The sequence below is a fragment of the Phasianus colchicus genome, chromosome 9 (assembly GCF_987193195.1).
Source record: "Phasianus colchicus chromosome 9, bPhaCol1.hap1.1, whole genome shotgun sequence".
Taxonomy (NCBI): domain Eukaryota; kingdom Metazoa; phylum Chordata; class Aves; order Galliformes; family Phasianidae; genus Phasianus; species Phasianus colchicus.
The window spans coordinates 14,800,262-14,823,707 of record NC_143444.1 but is presented as its reverse complement, the minus strand read 5'-3'; the positions used below and the strand labels follow the sequence as shown (position 1 = coordinate 14,823,707).

General features: G+C 37.1%; 1 protein-coding gene across 1 annotated transcript in view; it reads left to right on the top strand.

Moving 5' to 3' along the window:
• The first annotated feature begins 706 nt into the window (after window positions 1–706).
• PALMD (palmdelphin) overlaps window positions 707–23,446 on the top strand; it is a 50,089-nt gene continuing 27,349 nt past the window's right edge. The window contains exon 1 of the mRNA XM_090146286.1: window positions 707–859. The gene's annotated coding sequence lies outside the window, so the exon portion shown is untranslated. The remainder of the gene's footprint in view (window positions 860–23,446) is intronic.

Below are 23,446 nucleotides of genomic sequence, written 5' to 3'. Positions count from 1 at the left end.
TTCTGTTTTGGAGGTACACGGTGAACCTCCCCAGTCTGAGCCATCGCCCCAGGAGCCAGGTGTGGTATCCTGGCAAATGTGGAGGCACATTTCCTTCCATTCTTCACATACCACAAGAGCTGTAAATCAACGTGCCGTGGAAGTTGACGTAGAAAAATTGAAGAGGTGCCATGAAATTATTGCCTTTAAAGCAACTTTGCATGAAGGAAAACATATTGATTCCACATCCAATGTAGCTCCAATCCTCATCATATCTGCAAGAAAATTTAACATTCCTGATCACAGACATTCAATTCATTCTGATTCTTCTAGAAGACTGTCAAGATATATAGTTCATGATATGAAAGTTTTTCACTTGCATTCAAAGCAGCTTTTATCACCTGCCTAACATCCAGCAACTACAGTAAGTCATCATGCTTTACCTCACCCACTAATTTAGTTAGGCTTTTCCAGAACAAAGGGCCCCAATAAATGCCAAAGTAAGAGCTACACCTGCTTACAAATCACACAGACCTAAGTTTCTTATGCAGCAAGTTAAATATTTACTAGAATATAACCAGCAAGCAAATCAGTAGGTCTCTTGGATAATGAATTGATTTTTAGAGGAAGTATCTTTAGCAAGTATTTCTCAGACAACCACCGCCATTACTAAAATCTCTCTCTCCATCTGCTTTTCTTCACAAAGTGGTCAGACTTTGCCTGGATGCGCGCATGAATAAAGCACCATAACGTAGCACCAAGCGGATTTATCTCAGACTGTACATCTTTTGGTCCTCTGCCATCTGCAAAGTGGTAGTGGGAAACGTGACATCAAACTACAGGCTGATGCTTTTGTTTCTGAACACCAAGGACGCAAAAGGTAAGGTCCCCACTTCTTAAAATCTTTTTAGGCTGTATACTGCTCTTAGGAAATGTGACAGTGTTTGTGCCAGTTCACAGTAGACAGAATTTACTTCAAAGTTAGAACTAAACTAATCTTAAAATATTGGTGTCTATAACTGCTCTTGGGAGACAAGCAAAGCAGAAAGAGAGGATGGAAAGACAGGTGGCAAACAAGAGACAGGAATGTTGAAACGTAGCTAAATTCAATCCAATTGTTCTAAATCTACTTCTGTTTGTCAAATCATACAGAATAATTTCAGACAGAGAAGAATGTGTGGTCTCTCAGGGAAGAAAGGTAACCTTAGTCATTTTTGCCTGTTTTATCATAAATTATGGCTTCTGCTGTCAATAGTTTTGGTAGAGAGATTTTACATTTTATATAAATAAGCATATGAATATTGAACCAGTTTAGAATTTAACAAATTCTTCACATTATTTTTCTTTCTCACTAGTTTAACTTTATTATTATTATTATTAACTTTTATTGGATTTTATTTCATTTTAATAATGCATATTGCATAATATATGAAGTTTTTCTTTGATATGCTTAGGTACAAAGTTAGTTAATATGTTCCTACATAGATTCCTATGGATTATATCTACTCTATGAATGCAGAATCTCAGTTCTGTTATCAACACACAATGCACAACATAAGAGATACTGAAATTACTCCACAGAGGGATCCAAGCACAGAAAGCAAACAGAGGCAGTGATGAAAAAGGAAAATCAAAGTCCATAAACACAAAGTGTGAATTACCAGCACACTTTGTCAAACCCTGAATTAGTGATAGGTGTGCTTATATCACAATTTTTGCTCAAGAAATGGACATCTGTGTTATTTTACATCAGCGAAGATATAATTGTGTATACAGTTGTAGCAAAACATGCAAAGATGTTATAAAAGTGTTGAAACTATGAATAAGAATTTTAAAATGCATTTATAGAAGTCATTGACATAAATTAGTCTAAAATGAAATCATGTATTTTTAGAAATGATACAGAAAGGAACAGATAAACAGAGGAAGATAAATCCCTAATCTGTTTACATCTCTTCAAAAACAAGGAAGAATTCCATAATAAATAGAAAAACAAATATATAAAAGGAAGACTTCTAGTCTCACTATCTAAACAATCTGTTGATAGGAGGCTGCTGAAATCTATGACTCCATATTAAGAAAGGGACAAAGTAGTTATTTCCAGCACTTTTAGGTATAATTAAGACATCAGTTTCTTTTGTAAGAATTATTTAAAGTTTCAGAATTCAAGCCAAATACTAATTACTACAGATGAGGCTAAACCTCCTGAGAGAAGGAGAAATGGCAGATTACTCCATATCTGCCTGCTGTGAGGCTCACAGAGCTTTGTCAGAAATATCAATGCTGGACTGTGTATCATTGCCAAAGGGTTAATAGACATCTTAGTACCAGCTTGGTTCTCTTTCAGGATGGCATTTCATTTTTTTTCTAGATTTGACAGTAATCAGCAGGTGAAATAGAGTTAAAAGTACTGAATGCTCACATTAGAGGTATAAAGACTGTACACATTAACACGAAAATGCAACATAACACTTGTGTTCATGTTGAAACATTCATCTAAGATATTTGCAAAGCCTGTGGAATCTAATTTGCCTACACATTAGAGTTGTTATAACCTGCATTCAAAAAAAAAAAAACAAAACAAACATAAAAAAAACCCAAGGATATTGTTTTGTCAACAGGAAAATTAGCACAGCAGAAAGAGGCTCTGTAATCAGCAGAGGGAGTCAGCCACTTTCAGAGTAATTCATCAGTTTCAAAAAGGTAGAAGTGCCCTCCAGATGTTCCCATCTCCACTTACTGCATGCAGCAGCAATCTAAAATTTAACTTAAATCCATTATAAACTAGAGAAATTTTCTTATCGAACTGCTGGACACTCTCCAACAAAATGCTAATCAACATTGGTACATAATTAGTTTAATCTCAGAATGTCCACCTTAAGGAAGAACTGATGTACTGACTTCATCTGGGAAGTTTTAAGCAGACGCCATTGAACACATAGCAAAGATCTTTGCTGATCACAGTTGTGTAAACATCATCCACTTAAAAAATGGAAATAAATCTAACTTCAGGCAAATTCTGCTTTCAGAGAAGCCTGAAATCAAATTCTGGAAGTTTCAGTCCAACAAGCTGCCACTGATACCCATCCTTTCCTAAAGCAAGAATGCCTGAAGTTGTTCTAATGGCTTATCTGGTCCTGCTGGCTGAAAGTCATGATAAAGTAATCTCAGAAATCCAAGATCTACAACAATACAGAGGCTTTCCAGTTTTTCAGAAGTGATCTAGTGCCATTCCTTTTCTAATTTGCACCAGAAAAATGTTTTTTAAAATCACATCTACAATTATCTCCCATGGGTTATGACATTCATTGGCAGGCCCTGACTCCCATAAAGCTTAGTCTTAGACTTGCCCTCTAAAGCTAATGAATTCTCACATAAACTGCAACACAAAGTCGATTCAGAGCGATTTTGTATCAGAGAAGGGAATGTTGGGAAGGATCAGAAGGGGAAGACATTCCATGTAACAATCTCCAACAGCACACTAAAACTTTCCATAACAATGAAAGACATTACTAATACACACCTGAGGGATTTCATTTCATTTTGAAGTTCTGAAAGAGTTTAACTGCTACTCGCATGTCAAAACAGACAGACATTTACAGCAACAGGACTCCTGGTGGGACTGTGTCATAAGCACACAGAATGTGGCTATATAGAGCAAAAGTCAGATAGCAAAGAGCAGAGCTGTGATTGCCTGGCACCATCCATATCACCTTCAGAATTCAGGCAAGGACTTGTTGCTTCAGAGTTCAGGCTAGGACAAATGCTGCACAACTGATAACAAAGCTTATCTGTGCACAAAGCAGTAAGATCCTTCGTTAATATAGGTATTAGGAAGCAGCAAAGAAAAGGCGTAACAGGTCACATCATGAAATCTGAAGGTAGAAGTTTTCAAGAGAGGAAGGCTGGGCACTAAGGGGAGTCTGGACTGACTCAGAGAGACAGTGATAATAACCTGTTTGACTGTAGTCTATCAATGCACACAATTTCCAGCAGTGTTACATAGCAGCAACAGTGCTGGTGATCACAGTTCAACACATATCCAACTGTTTCCAGGTGGTATTTTCTTTTTCTTTTTTTTTTTTTTTTTTAAAAAGAGTAACTTCATGAAGGCATTTGAATCAAAGTAAACTGATCTGCACAGTACATGCTCAGAACTACAGATTCAAGAAATCTTCATCTATTTGTTCGAAGACACTTCAAGTTTTGGAATTCCAAGCAGAACTCACAATCTGGTATGGAAATGCAGTCTCAGATTCTCCACCACTGTACATTTCCATACAGGTCTGTGAAGAATGTCATTCCTAGCAAACACCATGAAGGTGTAGTTACAGCTTTTTTTTATACCTGTAGCAGTAAACCTTCATTTATCCTTTTGGAAAGGTTTCCTTTACTCTACTATAGCCAACACAGTTCTTTTATTCTATTTAATACTGCTTGTGCACATTCTAAAATAACTTTCCATACTGGATGCTGAATAGATTACATAAATCAAGTTTCTCAAAAGCTAGATAGCAAGCATTAAGTATGAAAGGGAAACCTCTAATCAGTAGCACCTATTAACCACTAGATTGGAGGATTCAATCATCCCACTTCACATGCTGACTTAGAGGCACAGCAACAGCATCAGATTACCCAGCTCCGATAAAGGAATATTCCTAGCATAGGAAAGTCTTGCACTTAAATAGATGATAGTATTTAGTCCAACATTTAAAAGGCGTAGAGCAGTGCAAACAAGTTCAGAAGTATTAGATTATGGATTCATTGTGGTATACATTGAAGTAAAGCTCAGTGGTGCTATGCTAATAGCCTAATTCTTTAAATTCATATCATTTTCTACTTTAGACAAACCAGGCATTAAAAAAAAAAACCTTAGTAAAGACTTCTGGACAAATTAAACAATGAAAGAAGAGGTGACATTTTTCCTGCTTTATAATATTGTACTTTAGCCTGTAATTAAATCCCTGAAATGAGCATACCATAGCAATTTTGAGGCAATTAACAAGTACAGGAAAGGTTTTAGAGGGATCTTTGACAAAGCACTTGACAGGCCTTCCAGCTAATGTTCTTAATGAGAACAAATAGGTAAAACTGAACTTCTCAAAAATCTGTGCTGAGGGCCAGCTATCACATGGCGGATGACTGGTCACTCACTAATCCTGCAAAGCAACTATTTCTAGCAATGACATAGCTCAAACGAATATGCAAATAAAGGTAAGTGAATCTGTACTTCATGCTGGTTTCTTTACTTGTTCTTTTCCGGCAGTTGTTACATAAATGTTACAGAAATGTGTGACTAACTTTGTGATATATAATATATTTTATATATATATTATATATATAAGCTAAAATATAAACTATTTGTTCAGCTGATATTTCCCTTTTCTACTCTGGTTTTAAGAACAAAGAGATCATATCAATTATCATAATACGTAACTATGAAATCTGGTCTATCTAAAGCTTGTTACACAAGATTGGAACATCTTTGTGTGTCCTCTTGTAGCTTCATTTCTGTGGTTCTGTATATTCAAACCGAGGCATTTCTGAATTTACAAAAATTGCTTTAACTGTTAAGTTATTCCATACAATAAATACTTCTGAGAAATTATCCAAGAGATCAGAATTTTATACATAACAGAATTTTAAACGTAACATTCTGACACACTGTGGCTGCAGATTGCAGGGAAAAGATGAAGTCAGCAGGTATGCTGTTTTGAGAGGCCTGAAAATACTGTCTAGAGGGAAAAAAAAAAAAAGCCAGATTTGTAGCACCACAAATCCCTGGTCCAAAAAGTACACACAGCCTCTCTGCTGGTAGGTTACAGATAGCTCTGGCACTGCAACCATAATACCTAAGCATTACTATTCATAGAACAAGACCAACCAACCAACCTACGAGGACACAGGCTCAGAGAACTTTGCACCTTAACAGCTCCACATGGAGGTGAATATATGGCTCCTGTGCCCAGTTCTAAATTTCTGCTGATGACAGCAGCTGAATTTGGGTGTGTATCCATTCATCTTCCATTACTCCATCTAGAATGTGATAAGGCCAAGCCAAGAACTCAGGCTACAGTCAGGTTTTTCTTAAATGCCTTCCTTTCCTGTTTGACACATTTCCTTTTCAAAAGGCCATCTCCTGTGAGAATAAAAAGCTCAAGAAGCAAAATAAGAGAATAAATTTGTTCATTTCATGATTAGATGTTAAGGGTACTCATCCTTCATTACATTCCCAATCCTTTTTCAAGCTTACAGCTATTTCAAATACATGTTTAAGATCTGGGCATAAGCAGTGCTTTGCTTCTATATTCGTGGTAAGATCTTATTTCTTTGTATATAAAGATTACAAATGTTTTCCATTTTCAAATAGATGACAGTATAACTGCTTCACTCAGAGGAAAGTTTCCATTAGTCTGGAAATAGCTAGTGTTGGCAAAGCTAGCTGAGCAAACAGCTGGAAAATATAGCACTATAATGCGGAAGAACAAAGTGGGAAAACTAGCAAACATTTTTCTCCAAGCTCAAGCTTGAGTTTTGTCCATCAGAGTTTCAGTGTGATGGCCTTACATAAGTATTCACCTGCTACACGGACTGGAATTCCAAGTATATGCTACTTGGTTGCATAAGTGCATAAGGTTGTAAGCGATGTCAATCCTGTTGGAACAACATAATGCTGAAATCACAGTATTGGGTATTATCAGATAAAAAAGTTTAACTGAAAATTGAGAAAAGGCAAAAACAACCCTGTACAAATGCATCTTTTGAACAGGCAGGTCAGTAACTCATAATGAACGATGTAAGGCCAAGCTAACCACTGCATTCAATTAGAGAGAAGTTCTCAAAAAGAGATACTCCTGCAAGATTCAGCACAAACAATATACTAAGAAATTCAGACCCTGATACTACTATAACTCTTCAGACTTCAAAACTACCCAAAGAATTAATTTGGTCCTCTTTTGGTAATAGCTGAAAGAGTCTCCTGTGATGCAATAAGTACAGTGCTCCCAGCTGACTGCAGAATAGCCTGGCTGATGTGTACCTTAACTATCATTTGACCATGTGCAGCTGTTAGAAATTAAAAATTTCTCTTTTCTAAAAAAAACTGCTTGGCAGATAATTTCCCTGCAGAGTAATTCAGTGTAGCAGAGCACATTAATGAAGCTTGTCTTGTACTTGAGCAGGAACAGATATATTCCTTTATAGACTTAATTCTTAGCTATCATTTCCCATAAACCTTCTCTGTTTTAAGACATTAAGCTTGACCTTGAATCTGTCCAGACATAGCTTTGTAATTACATGCTTTGAGCTACAAGCAGCAGCTCATTTCTCAGTGCTCTTTGCCACCTCAGCCCTTACACAGTTGAGACCACCATGCCCTAGGATTGCTGAGTGGAGTCCAAAAGGAGTCAGCAAATTCTTTAAGAGATTCCTTAAACTGGGGCTGAGAAATAAGAAAGTTTTCTAATTACTGTGTATATATCAATGTGTACTTTCACATATTAAAACAGAACCTAAACCATATATACAAACATTACTTAAGAACTGTGTTTTAGTGATGCTTATACTAAGGAACGACTGCTATTTTGGAATGTGTACTTCAGTCTATGTAGACCAGAGCATAGTTCATCCTCTAAGTGAGATTTTTGGTTGATGTTCAAGAATTTTTCTTTCAAAACTTGTTCTTTCCAAGAAGTTTACAGAGCACAGAAATGACCTTCCTTGAGGTGAAAATTGAAGTGCATTAGAAACTGGTTTTTCCCATATACAGGAGCTTTTCAAGGGCTCCTATGTGGAGGATAGATAAAGGAGGTGGTTTATTATTCCTAGCATCCATCAAAGTAACAGACAATGATACTCAATCTTTCTTACAAAGTCAATGCTGAGAAGGATAAAGTTGGTATGCGTGGTATTAGAAAGATACAAGAAAAGTTATTTTAGAAAACTATCCCCAGGAGACTATGAATGAGCTAAAGCCTAACTTACCCACGCCACTGAAAATCACTTACAGTTTTCAAGTCAATTTTGAACATTAAAAGAGTAATGTTCTTTTTGCTGGCTCCCTTGGTGCAGATGAAATGCTAAGCTGTTTAGCTTTCCCCTCCTGCAGCCCAAGCTTGCAACATCCCAGGGGATGTTAAAAAAAGAGAAATTAAATTGCACAGCCAGGCCTTTCTTTAATGACTTTGATCTCTCAAAATAATTAAAGCTACTTTTTCCCCTCGAGAGCAAACTCTTGCTGTAACTCAGGGGATTAAATCCCTCTGAAATCTCATGGTGGTCAACAATATTCATTGCTCCTCACAAATAGCCGGTCTGATTCTGTACATTATTTACAGCGCAGATAATCATGAAGAGGTAGGCTACATCTGAACAGGTGATTAGACATAGAGGATCAGGCTCTGTATAATGAGGATCAGGTTCCATATAATGAAGCCCTAGCCACCATGATTTGTTAATGCTAATTTCGCTGTGTTGCAGGCTTGAAGGATCAGGATCAGTAACTGCAATGTGTGTTCGCACTCACGTGGTTCTCAGGGCCATGCTTTACAAGCACTTATGGACTCCTCCTTAGAAACGTTAGTTTCATCCAGTACAAAAACACACAAGGAGAACTGCTAGTACACTCAGGAAGCAGCATTATCATGTCAGGACCTCAGAAAAGGGAGAACCCTCTCTTAAAATCCCAGCTCAAACAGTACCTTTCTGCTCTCACTAAGATTCATGCAGCCTGATGATTGTGCCATTATGTTGTTTCCATACTTAATCTACTGTGTCATCCATTCTTTACCAGCCAGAACACAACCAACCCCTCTTCATAGGCAGTACATACCCTGCTAGGATCTGACAAAACACGTAGAATCTACTCATCCACTTCAGACAGCTGACATGTACAAGACCTAGCAGGTTTATCCTTGGAGCAAGGCCAATTTCTATCATTCTTTTTTTGATAGTTCACCCTTTACTCTAGCTGAGTAATGCCAGATGTGCTATTGGTCACCCTTCCTCTGCTCTTACTTCTCCTACAAACAGTGGTTGGTGGAGGTTTACTCTGTTATTACTCTCACTGATGCCACACCAACTCCTGCTCCATATTCATCCTGTAACTCAACATATGCGTCAGAATGAGGTATCAGCTGAGCAAGCCCTGCCTCATTCCTAGCGTGGGAACAGAACTGCTGATCAAAGAACTTTCATGTTGTTCTTATGTACCTGCTCTTGACCAGACAAAAGACTAACCTGTGGGTCATGGTCCCTGCTTCTTCAGAAACTTACTTTCTCAGACATCAGTCAACTTTTTCCTAGAGTTCACAACAAACTGATCCTCACAATCTCTTTTTGTTTTATATGTTTCTGAGGTTACCCTTGTAATAAGATTTCTTCCAAAATTTCAAGCACGATCTATTTTGATGTTTCCAGACTTGTTAAGACACATTCATAAGTTAATCGCTGATGTGAAAACGTATTAAATATAAAATGAAATCAGAGTAATCAACAGGAAATAGTGGGCTTCCTGTATATTTTTTGCTGTTTTTTTTTTCCCCTCTGGTCTGTGATACCCTTTTCTGGAGTTACTTCTTCTTCCACCTCACTCACTGTTAGTACTACAGCCCAGCCAAGTCTCCTTACACCAGAAGTTTTTCTGTCAATCCCCATGACTGTTCACAAGAAACTTCAATTTACTCTCATGTAGTGTGTGTTTGAGACCATGAACCTCCATGCCCCATCTCTGCCCTTACATTTTGTAATCCTTTAGGCAGCGTTCTGTACCTTTTCACAATAGGGAAAACAGTTTGGGGAAAAAATACTAAGTGCTATAAAATAAGTCTAGAATAAACAGATATTGTAGCTTAAAAAAAAAAAAAAAAACACTGTTTTAAAATGAGTTATACAGTTACAGTTAAAGGGAAGGGAGTGGAGGCTAAGTCCAAGTAGCTCCAGATGATCTTTGATCACACTAAGCATTGAATCATATAATGTTATTTAAGGTAGATTAAATACTTGTTTTCTAACAGCACACTTTGTCCAGCACAGATAAAGTTTCTAACATTATTGGAAAAGGTAGCACATGAGCAACATCACCAATTCAGAGATAAATCTTTATGAAGGCCCCCTTATTTTCAAATTTTTAAGATCACTGCAGATACTACTGCCTGTCCAAAGGTTCACAAAACATCCAGTATCTTGAAAGAGACTGCACAGACTGCGTTCTGTCAGTGATCAGTACTTGGATGAAGAGGGGGTAGTTATAGAAATGTGCCTAAGAAAAAGTCATAACATACACTTTGCTGATATGCACAGGCAACTAGAGAGGTGTTAGTATCTCTTCTACTCAACATTATGTTGCTTGTGTTGTATATACACCGTAATTACCACTGACTGCCATTTATCAAGACAGCAGGAATTAAATATCTGACTAGAAGCTCAGAAATCATAGATTCACATTTTTCTTTTCAAAAGCCAATTAACAGACCCTCTAAACACAAGAGAACTTGTGGTGGTTCCCTGCATGAATAGATTATTGCTGCACAGAGAAAGAGACTTCCCGTGCTGCTGACAGAGGCAGAGTTTCTAGAGCTCTTCTCTGTTCAGAGCTGCCTGCCCTGGGTCTTCAGAAAACAGCCTATAAGCATCACAGGAGTTGACTGAGCAGTTGTGAAAATCTGCCTGTATGCTGAACATGAAGCACCCATGCAATGCTTTTGTATAGAGCAATTGTGCCTGCTGCAGCAAACAGCCTTGGGATTAGACTGAGGCAGAGACACTGCTGCAACTTAGCTGAGATGGAACTTCTGCCAAGTGAGAAGTGCTATCCCTTCCAGGCAATTCTTCTTCATGCCATTGGGCTGACCCTTAAGGAAACCCTGAGTGCTTTAGGAGGCTCAGGATTTAGCAGAAGCCCTGCTTACTGGGTTGCATCTTCTGCTCTGTCTCAGAACAGACAAGGACTCTTGCAGAAGCAATGACAGAGGAGAAATACAGCCCCCATCTCAATCTCCAGTCTCTCAGGGTGAAAAATGCCACTCCTCATCACCAAACTAAGCATTGTCATCTGCCAGTGCATAATGAGCCTGGTTACTGATTTGGAAGGGCACAAAGATGAGATCTGAACTGAAGCCCTCTATGAAGACAGCTTGCTATACACAGTCTCAGCGCACAAAGAACGAAGTCAGCCAAGCCACAATGAGACATTTTTTGAGAGGTACTAAATCACAGCAGAACCTCCCCTTGGCAAATTGACAGGGGCAGGTTGCATTTAGCAAATGCAGCTACTCCCAGAAAAAGAATGGTGATATCATAGAAAGATTAGCATAGGAGACTGTTCAAGGGCAAATCACATTTGCTAATGATGACTATAGTCTGTTAGCCTGCTGCTGGGTCTAAGCCATCCAAAATAATTCATGAAAAGATAAGCTGTAAAGACCAGAAAGGCACAGGAGCCTATAACAATGGAAATAAAAGAGACACCCTTTGAAACATAAGCAGTTCATACTCCCTGATAAGCACTTGCTTAAGAGTACCAGGGCTTTCAACAGGAACTACAGCCATTGTCAGTTGCAATCCCTATTTTGTATGAGTATCTGGAAGCTAAAAGTGCAGTTTAAAGTGATCTCTTCAACGTCTGTTTTACCAAATGAGTAAATATTATTTTAGCTAGATTCTGAATAACTCAGATTTCATTCAAATTGTTATGCTCCAGCTAGGCTTCTGATAAGATAATGAAGAGACACACCATCCCTACACTTTCATTACTAATACCACCAAACTGACAAAACCAGTCCGCATTTAAAAATCCATTGTTCTGTATTATAAAGACAGTTTAAATTGTGCAAGTTTCAAGAAAGAAGGATGGAAGCAAGTGCATTCAATAGCTGTCACAGAAATCACAGAATCACTAAGGTTGGAAAAGACCTATAAGATCATCTAGTCCAACCATCCACCTATCACCAATGGTTCTCGCTAAACCATATCCCTCAACACGACATCCAAACGTTCCTTGAACACCTCCAGGGTTGGTGACTCCACCACCTCCCTGGGCAGCCCATTCCAGTGCCTGACCACCCTTTCAGAGAAGTAGTATTTCCTAATATCCAGCCTGAATCTTCCCTGGCGCAGCTTGAAACCATGTTGAAACCATGAAAAATCGTGTTCTTTAACCTATACAGTGGGATTGTAGACTCCAAAATACTCTCATTTGACTGCCAAAAAACACCACCTACCTGTGACAACTAGCAAATTCAGACATGCTACAATTTTTCAAAATTCTTACAGCAGTGGGAAAGGTCAGAGAAAAACTGACAAAAATTCATAAGGAATCTTTTAAAATTTTCCTGTAAATGGCATTTGCAATTATACAGTAAGACATTTGTTTCTAAATAACTTGAATAACTGTACTTGATAGGTTAAGAACTGAATATAATTATGTTGTTTAAATAAAAGTCAAATTTAGTTTAAGGTATAAGCGTGTTGTTAAAGGTACAAATTTTATACTAATTTAGTTTAAGTAGAGAGTCTCCTACTCCTACCTGCACTCTTGCCTGTGTATTTCAGTTACTAAACAGATTTATTCTCAAAGAAAAACAAGTGGTATTTCATTAAAGCCAGAAAGTGGTGGCTGAGTATCTAAGGAAAGCTTGGTTGTTCCCAAAACCTGAAAACTGCTCTAGCAAAGTAGGAAAAGAGCAGAGTGTTTCAGTGGGCTTGGGTGGCAGAGCGGCTGGGGACATGGGAATAGCAGCTCCACATCAGAAGTTTTTGAAAGTCTTATTTAATGGCCAAAACAGTATTGAACAGCACAAGCAAGTTTGGCTGACGCTGTATTAGTCCATTTCTGTACCACCTAATTTGTCATTTTCCAGACCATGCTAAGAAATTTTCCAGTTTCTGCCACAGATTTCATAATTTTACTTTACACATTCCACTTTATTTCTATAAAGTCTGTAGCAAGACAGTGCACAGATCTTCTTACATTAAATGCTCAGCATTCCTAATAAAAATCTTTTTTCGTGTGCATAAATTTCACCTTTCAACATCCATTCACCGTATTCCATTACCATTTTGCTAAAGTAGGAAGATCGTTTACATCAAATTTCCATTTCGTATGAAGTGTTTCTGAAGAACCCCTCTAACTCCTTTTGCAGAACATGGTTTCTTTTTCTATAATTCCAGTAAGATTTTAGCATCCTCTTGGAAACACTGCCAGCAAGATTGGCATTTTAACTACGGGCTTGCTATTAAAATTAATATTTATGTGATTATCCAGCATGACTCAGCATCAATATTTTTCAAGACCATGCCTTAGTCTTATGAATTTTATCCTTCCTAAACATATGACCCTCCACCTGAGATTACTGAAATGACTGTTGTTTATGAGTACATAGCCTACTAGTGTTCCAGCTCGTGCCGTGATAGTGAACCACTGTCTTTGCTTTTTACCAGTCTCTGCGTTCTTGGATTGTCTTTATGTAAGCTTGGCTCTTATATATCAACTCTATTTGCTTTCCCAGAAGAAACATCAAATAAGCATGACTAATTATTTTTCCCTTTATTGTTACTCACTACATCACCTTCCTTTAATAGATTAGACCTTGTATCAGCCTATCCAACACTTGTAAAAGACTTCAGGATGACAAGCCAAAAATTCTCTGGATCATATTATTTCTCTCTTCTAATACCATCGTACATCTCAGTGGAGAATCTTAAGCTATACTATACGCTGCAGTTTAAATCAATAACTTTTTGTGAACAACTGCATTTCTACTTATCATCCTAAAGAAAGGCAAAGCAAAAAATTACTCCTCTCCATTCAAGAGTAAATTATATCTGCAAAGAAAAGAAACCCCAGCCAGGGCTTCAAGATTCTGAGGCTATTACTGTCTTCAAACACCATGAGAGTTCGATAACACAGTCTGTTAGAAGCCACTAGAAATGCTGTTAAGCTTTAACATGATGAAGTTGATGTATGAACTGCATCTTTCCCATGTAGCATCACTCATTTTTCATTTACTGTAGGACTTTGAACACTAATTCTGATCCCTCATGGTGCTGGGGGAAAAAATAACACTCAACTCTTCTTCAGAATGATGTCAAATTATTCTTCTACATCAAAATTTTCTATTGTGAAAGGCTTTTCTGCAAAAGTGGAGATAAGAAGGTAGCATTGTTTTTTAATTCTTACTGAATGAACAAAGAAGGATTTGCAATTACATTATTTTCCTATACAGTATCCTAATCCTAAAGCAAGAATTGTTGATCAAGATACCTAAATAGGAAGATATTACCAACTGAATCAGATGTTTTTAGATATAGTTTCTTTTACTCCACTTCTATTTTTAAAAATGCCCCATGGATTAAAAAAAAACTGAGTACAAAAGTCCACTACTTACAATTTGTTTTAGCACACATCATCTTCCCACTGTGTAATGGCATGTAAAACCTCAACCACTGAATACTGCTCTGTTGTATTAGCTTGAGGGTCTACTAGGTTTGAATTATTGTATTGCCATTTTATTATATATTACATACATGTTAATTCAAAAAAAAAAAAAAAGGATCAGTTTGTTAGAAGAACACACATGCAGAATTTGTCATTTCTGAATTGCACAGTGGGCCATAGCAAAATTATATTTGCTCCACACAGGGATTCTCAGAGAAAAAAGCAACACAACATGCTTCTATTTGAGAATTTTCATGGTATATGGAAGAATGTAGATCTTCAGCTATTCCTACATAATGTTTTATTGTTAATGTGAGACTTGCAAACCAGAATTTGAAAGGGGAAAAAAAAAAACAACTGATTAGACAACTCTGTTTTGTAAATAAACAGATTTGAGGCAGATGTCATCAGAGACTTTCTGTAAACTTTAAACACAATGAGATTAACCCAGGCAGACTACCAATTTAACCTGTAGGTAAATGAGAATACATAGCAGATCTGCAACTATACAGTCATTGCGCATCCACACAGAAAGACATGGCTCTTTATTCATGAGTTGTAAGTATTTTCATTATCCAGGAGGATCCACTTATTCAGAATGATTAAATGGCAAAATAATTAAATAATCAATGACATACAAACCAAATAATTAAAATAATTCTTACCCAATTTCATGCCTGAAACTGAGCATATCTAGGTACTAGAAGTAACTATAAATTCGAGTGGGTGATCATCATCATCTTACTAGCTAGGAATATTACTGTAAACCAGACCACAGTTTGTTGGCTACTCAATCAGTCAAGTAAGTAAATTAAAGACAAAATCAGATTTGAGATGTTAATCTAGATAATGATATTGTAGGATTCATACACAGGGTGAAAATAGGATTACAAGGGGGAAAAAAAGGAAGAAATACCAGAAAGTGCATCTGAAAGCATTGATTTAGCACAGAAAGATTTATGGCAGTCTCTAGTATATTTGGTTTTCATAACAAATGTTTTTGACTGCAGATATCTTTTACCTACAGGAATTAGAAAACTACAAGCGTATAAGTACTTCAAGGAAAAAGCTAATTAGAGAATTTAAAGTAATATTCCAGAAGCGAAACAAGAGTTCAGTCAAGATACTATGCTGATTCAGTTTTCTCTTTTGATAGCACTGTGTGACCAGAATGAAATCCTCACTGCTTCATTCATGTTTATGATATTTTAAAGTCTGTCCTATATATCTATTTTTGTATTATTCGTGTTGCTTTCAAAACTGCCAGTCAATTTTACTCACTAAAAGAGTCCAACACCACAAGCATTAAATAGCCATTATTCAGAAGACAACCTAAGGGACTAGTATGCAAGGAATACTTTCAGAATGCCCTATGAGTGCTTAAAGCTGCTGAGAGTTTAAGCAAGGACACTTGAAACAGGGGATTCAAACTGCAGTTCCTAAGTGCAGGTGGTGCACACTGAGATCTGCCACTGCCCTCCCCACTGAGCACTGACAAAGGTAGGCAGATTTGCTGAGGGTTTATAGGATTAAGAAAGGACAGGCGAAATACTGAGCATTAGGATAATGTCTAAGTGGGGAGGAGAAAGAGGCTCACAAGGTTTTTTGGAGAGTAGGCACTGTCAGTTTGGCAAAAGTAGCACATAGCAGCACAGGAGTTGATGTTGATTTTGCTAAAGCTGCAATAATAATAAGATAATTAAGGCAAAAGGATGCAGTCGGAGAAATAAGAGCTTGGAAAAGAAGAGCTGTTTTCAATCCTCTAGCAGGAGCCACTGAGCAGACACATTCCACTACAAGCATCATCAATTACAACTGCTATTTTGCAGATGGCAGCACACAACAGACAGCATTAGCTCAACCATCACCAACCCAGTTAGTACAAGGATGTAACACTCACAGGGCTCTGAAAATCCCCAGTACACATCTTCATGTGTTTTTTCAGGAGAGGTCCCCCAGTCAGTATCTGAATGCTGACAAATTCAGCTGAACATAGTTAAATACTTGCTCATAATGCACATAAATTGCTATTTTGCTCTATAGTGCACTTTTTTACAATTCACACAATTTAAAAAGTTGAGTTTTATATTTTTAACTTTTTTTTTTTTTTTTTAAGAAATTTTTAAGAAAGTCAATGACCTACCAGCTCTGCTACCAAGGGAAATTTGTTTCTGAAGTTCTCTGAGGTCAAATGAATACAAAGCCATTTACTGCCTCTGTCAAGAAGAGGTATTACTCCTCGAGATCCCTCTTAACTGCAAAAGCTGGTTAATTTGTGTTGGTGGTAGGACATTCTTAAAAAAAAAAAAAATAAATCATTTTTATTTTATTTCAGCTACTTTTACACTGATAGAATAGGAACTTGAAATAATGGCCTCAGTATTTTATTGAGATATTTACAGAATTATGAAATGAATGAGGGGCTGAGAGATAATAAAGACACGTGCCTTCATGATTATAAGGCCTGAAGTTCTCTAGATATGACCAGATTAGAAGTGGAACAGCAGAAGAGCTTTTACATTCCCTGAAATATTCTTTCATACAACCTGCAGCTAGATTATTTGCATTATTCATGGATCATAATAAAATGTTAACTTTTGATCTGCCAAAAGCATCTGAAAAGCCTTTTCAGCTTTCAAAAAAGAAAAAAAGAATTACAACATTCTTGCATTGTGTTAAGGTTAATTTGCATGTAATGGTGAAGCTTATCTAACAGCTTACCATCATTTCCTTTTCTTCCCACTCTTCCCACCTCTTTCCACCCCCCTTTTATGTTTTTCGGTAGCCAAACAGTTTCACCCTCTAACCCTCTTTCTTTGCCATATTTTGTCACTCATCAGACTTCTCTGGGCAACGATGTGACTCACCAGCTCATTAATAGCCACTTTCTTTGCTTGGTTGGTCCCCGCCAGCTTAGTGAGCTGATAGCTAAGTAAGCTGCAGGAATGAATGTCCAGGGGAGAGAGGTTGTGAGAGAGAGAAGCAAGGTGCTTCCTCTCAGCACGACGCAGTCATTATATCTGTTCAGACTTCTCATGTAATTTTACCCTAAGGAACTACAAAGCAAGCAGTATAATATTACTCAGGCTATCCACTTCAGATTCAGGTGAAAAGAAGGAATGTACTATTATCCTTCCAGTAAGAAAACTTAGCTATGAAAAAAGTCTACAATCCTGGCAATCAAAATGTATCTTACAAGAAAAAAAAGAAAATCCTATTATACCAATAATTTTTTTTTCTCTTGTTAATAATTATCACTCTGAGATAAGGGGTTAACTGCAGGTGCTATTATCTGAATGTTGAAAAATCTAACATGGTGACATACTCTCCCAGGCACGCAGATGACTATTCAGCTTCAGCTCCTGGCACTCGGTATTCCACTTGATAGGTTCCAGCCATTCAGTCAAAATCCCAGTGTAATACAGACAACCTACCATCACATCGAAGGAACAGGGAACAGCTGAAGTTGACAGTCTTAATGACTGATAAGTCCCAAGTTTTTTCAGCCACTGCTACAAATAACAAACCTCTCAGCATGAAATAGGTCTGCTCCACTGAAGAAAAAAGGCCCACATTTGCAACAAGAGTTATCTCCCATAAATAATCTTATCAGCTCTGCTAACAATATAATTTTGCATAATCTTATCATGTTTATTTCCACATTAATATTGGGAAGGGCTTACACAAAGCAAGCTGTATGAGGATACTTTTTGCCCACCCACAGGGCAGAATAGAGAATATCTGAAAGTCCAGGAAGGATTGCTAGAGTCTGAAGTCATCATGTTTTCACAGCAGTGAAAAGTTTCAAGTTTCAGATAAACAGCTAAGCACACTGACATATATAATAACCATGTATAAGAGCTCTCAATCCCTGGAATAAGTGGTAAGGCAGACCTAAGGTCTGCAAGATGGCTGAGTTTGTCCAGCAACTTATTGCTGCCAAAAGTCACATCTCTGTTCATCTCTCCTTGCCCACCTTCAGCCAGAATCCCGTTCCCTCTTAGTCCTTAATGGTTCTCAGGGAGCCTGTTCAGCCTGCTGGCATAGTGGACTTTCAAGGATTTGGGTTTTTAGTTGTGGTGGTGTCTTGTTTTAATTATACTCCTGACAGATTAGTGAATTCAATTAGTTCACAGATGAGGAAGGAAAGCGGGTGGAAAACATGACTGGAAGTGTGAGTGGAGAAAGAACCTCCTCCCGTTGAGGAGCCATCAGACAAGGTTAATCCAGTCCTGCAGAACACCCAAGCTCCAGTGTTCAGGGTAAGACCTTGCTACAGGCACAAGCTGGTTAGGCAGCTTCCCAGGGGAGCAGAGCTTTGCCCACGCCTCTGGAGATGGAAATCAACTGATGTAACATACGTGGCTTCCAATCTGCAGCAAACAAGAGGCCAGTCATTAGGAGTGCTTGCTGAATAACTTCACCATCATTAGTTTTGTTCTGGTGTCTTCTGGTTTCCCCCAGCTAAGGAATTCTTACTTCAGCTCCATATTCTATAGCAAATCACCCATATGTTCAGGACTTCCACCAGCACCACTTTTACTCAGTGCACAATACTTGTAAACACAAAGTGTTAATCTACACGGCCCTAATTTTACTCTGCTCTCATATCAGTCCAAACACCATTTACAGTTGTTTGTACTCTCCAAGAGCATCAGCAAACAAGAGTCAGAAAAATATGTCATGCAGTTTCCATTACAACAAACTGCAACAGTGTGAGTTTTGTTACCTTCTCCAGAATTTGACCCTGGTCATGAGGTATTTGATTTCCTGTAATGAAACAACTTAACTGCACAACTAAAGCTAACTTTCATAGCCCTGCTAAAAATTCCCCACACAGTTGTCTGGGTAGGATTTAAAATTCTGCACTATTCTTAGACATGCATATCTGCAGCAGCTGGAAAATGCTAAGTTGCAGTCAATGCATTCCACAATGTTTAAGACTGCAATCCCGAGTGTTTTAGACTGTGTTTTTATTTACTTTCATTAAATATATATATATAATATAATAACAAATACACTATCACTTATGTGAGCACTTGAGCCCTTCTATTAAGAATCTCACGCTTGTTGTCACTACAGTAATTACATTTAAACTATTCACTGAATTGTGATATTTAAATGAGAAACAACACAGTTTGCTAAAGCTGCTTTGGAAAGCCTCCCACATTCTGAATTTCATAAAACACTTCTAAAATACATGAAACCAAGAGCAACAAGTGGCTGTGAACATGAAATAGGCTACCAAAACATGTTTAATTTACTAAAAAACTATTGACAGACTGACAACTTTCACTGTGTAATTTTAGAAAATGGAGCAAGACGAATCATATTTAGCACAACAGCATTTACAGATCAACTCCATTGCACATATAATGCACATTACACACCTGATGTGGAAGAGACAGAAAAGCCCGTGCTGTCTTCCAAGAACTTCTCTCTAATATTGAAAGATAACCAACAAGAAGATTTATTGTAAGATATAGTAAAAAAAAAAATCAATGTTTTGAAAACAATTGAAGGCAATGACCAACAGCTGTTTCTCTAGTTTGATTTTTAAAGACTTATATATTCATGGTTATAAATAGCAACAGGAAGGGAGTTGTAGCAACAGAAACACAATAGTTCAAGGCTTTTCCTCACAGAGATTCAGGGTGTGTGTCTACTCAAACAAGTAAATATGGTAGAATTTATGGTAGAATTTAGCTTCATGGAACTGTAAGAACTGGGATACTAGGGTATTTTTTGCTTCAGTGAGAGGATGTAAGAAATACATTACAGTAGAAGACCTGTCTGGTAGGTAATAACATTTTTCAAGTGTTGCTTTGCCAAGACAGGCGTTAAAGGCAAAACTTTAGCCTCTGCCAGCTCTCAAGAGGGATTATGTTATGAACTTTCTCTAGAATCCTAGAAATATACACAAGTTATTTTTATATGATTTCTAATATCATGTAATTAAATAGAAGGACATTTGTGTGGGCTTTTTTCCTATCATTTTCACCTCAACTTACCTCCAATATACAAACTAAACTAATACAATCTGGATTCTAACTGAAGTATTAAAGAAAGCATCATTAATTCTCATTCACACAGTAATGTCCAAGCGATCCTACATGCTAAACAGGCTGCTAGATTAAAGGTGTAGAGACCTACAGAAACTGATAGAATTGTAGATATTTTAGCCAAGGAAGGAAAACAGTGAGAAAAGTCTCCCATGGAACGTGCTATGCATGACTATTGTGGTAGTTACACATATCCCTACCTGCATCTATATATATTCCCATAAAGATACTTTACTAATTGCTAATATACATGTGTGCCTATATATACTTAGATACGAAATACTACATTCTGGCATAGCTTTCAACTTTCTTTCTCTCTCTAGGTTCTTCTCATTTTAAAGTTTCTTTCTCCATTAAGAACAGGTATTATTCCATGAAACACCTATTGGTTTAGCTTAACATTTACAATTTTATGGATGTCTGACAAAATTATTTATAATGTAAAAGAATTCAGTTTAAAGTAAAACAGATGGAATGTGATGGGTGCTGCAACTGAAGTCCCTCAACCCATTTACGGATGGGTAAGTTTTCCATTCATAAATACAGTTACACTTTCTAGTCAAGAAACTTAGCACCACAATGAACCCAGCAGAGTTTATCTGGACACTGTTTTCTCCTTACTGTGCAACATTAACATGCTGCTGACTGAACCAGCTGGAAGTACTTTGCAGACTAATGGTGTTAACTGCCTTCAGCTTTGAAGACATTAAACCAGCATTTGAATAAAACAAATGAACCTCATTCCTTTTGAAAATGCTATGAAATAGCACAAAGCCGATAAGAAAGCCTTTTACAAAAATTCCAGGTAAAATTGCTTAAATATGTTAGCTGTGCATTTATACTTACTTCATCAAGAATAAGCACAAGTTTTCAGATTTTCAGTTTTTCTAATTTGTATTAAGGTATTTTTCACCTTTAAAAAGCAAAATCTTGATTCTGAACGTTAGACCTCAATCGAGGCATCTCAAACACCAGGGCTTTGGGTTAATTTACAGGGACCTTCCGTAAAATTTATCCCCTCTCCATTCCTCTGCTGTCAGAAATTCAAGGTTACACGCACAGCAACAGTGCATTTGCTCACTGTAAGAATAATAAATTCACTTAATTGCTGTGTAAGAGAGACCCTTCTTCTATTCCTAAAAAGAAAAAGGAACGATAGAAGCAGCTCTACAAAAGCAACTAATCAAGAAGCAAAACAGTTTAAGATACACAAAAAGGTGAATCATGAAATTAGCAACCAATCGTTCCAAAAAGTACAGGCTCTGTCTCCAACAGGTAACAATCTGCTCAGTGCTATTCATTTCAAACTCACTTCTTTGCATGTATTTTCCAAAAGGTGTGAGAAAGCTTCTCTTTACCTTTAACAAGATGTTTGTTCTTAGAAGGAACAGTTTACTACAATAATCTATAATTCATCATACAGGTGTTATCTTAGGTTAATGATTTTTTTTTCCTCCAAAGAAAATCATAGTGTGACAATAGTAGAATTGAGGATGGTTTTGTTCAGAGGGCACAGCTTACAGAGGGACAGCTGCATCAGTTCTGAAGAGAAGGGATGTCTCTATGCCAATATTCAGTCTTTACTCTAGAAATGAACAATATAATCTGCATTTCCCACTGAGATAGTCCTTCTGTAGTCCTACTTCTGGATTTTTGTTATTCCATTCTCCTACATTTAAGCCCACTTTTCTGTTTCATTTCATAATTCAACAACTTTACCACATGCTTTGCACTCTCACTATTAATCCTGTATTAGGCATCCAGTACAAAACAAAAGTGAACAAGGGAAGAAGCGAAGCCACAAAAATACAACCTGTATCACACAGCCATACAATAAACATCTTCTGCATAACTCAGATAATCAAGGAAAAATACAATTGCCAGTTACAGAAACACAGGTTAATGAATCTTGCCTACTAAAAACACAGCTGTTAGTATTCACTCATCTGACAACATGACCCTGTGGATACTCCCATTGGTGAAGCGGGCTTAAGCAACAGACAGAGTGACAGCTGGTCCATTTCTTCTCTTGCACATAAATCCCATTTCAAATAGGATTAAGATAACTGGAAAACAACCTACAGAGCGAACAACAGAGCCTACCTAGCAAGAGAATATATATGATTTAAAACATTTTAAAAGGGCTTTAAATAGCCTTCTTCAGGTTTATTAAAAAAAAACCTATGTTTCAATTTAGGGAATGACATTAAATAATTTTCTGGTCTGTAAATATGTAACATCTATACGTAAGGTTTTTTTTTTTTAACATTTAAATTATTAATCTTATGCTCCAAAACTAAAATACTTTAGATCACAGAAATTCAAAGCAATGTAATCCCATTTATTTAAAATTTGAACCTGTAAAACTGGTCTCATTTCTTCATGCACTGATAACTGAATCCCATTTATATCAGAACAGAAAATAATATACTTCTCTATTTCTGATGTAATCATTTGCTGCTTTAACTATGCTTCAACACTTTGAAATCCACATAAGCACTTCAGAATTAAGATGAACTTTAAAGAACAAAAGAAGAAATGAAGTCCATACTCATTTAAGAAAGATTAAACTGAAAGCCTCTACTGGCTTCTGTAGCAAGAGTATCTTTAATTCAGTAGAGTGGTTGAACTTATTCTCAAATCCATGAACTAAATACATTTAAATTTCCATGTAATCTAGGTCTTGATATAACTCAATACACTTGCCTTTGAACTTCTCATTTGCTTTTATGTGGTAATTCTTTTTAAATTTCGGGTGCTGAGCAAGCGAAGCATATATTAATATTTACAGAAAATAATAATCTCCATTGGAGAATTAAGCATGGGGTCTTGCATGTTTGAACAAATCCTCAGGGAGGATCACAGCAGAAACAAAACATTAACGCATCCTTAGTCTCTGTGTGGAGAATAGGAGTCTGCTCGGGTACGTGGACTGGGGATGGCATAACAGAAAGGTGGAAATGGAAATTAA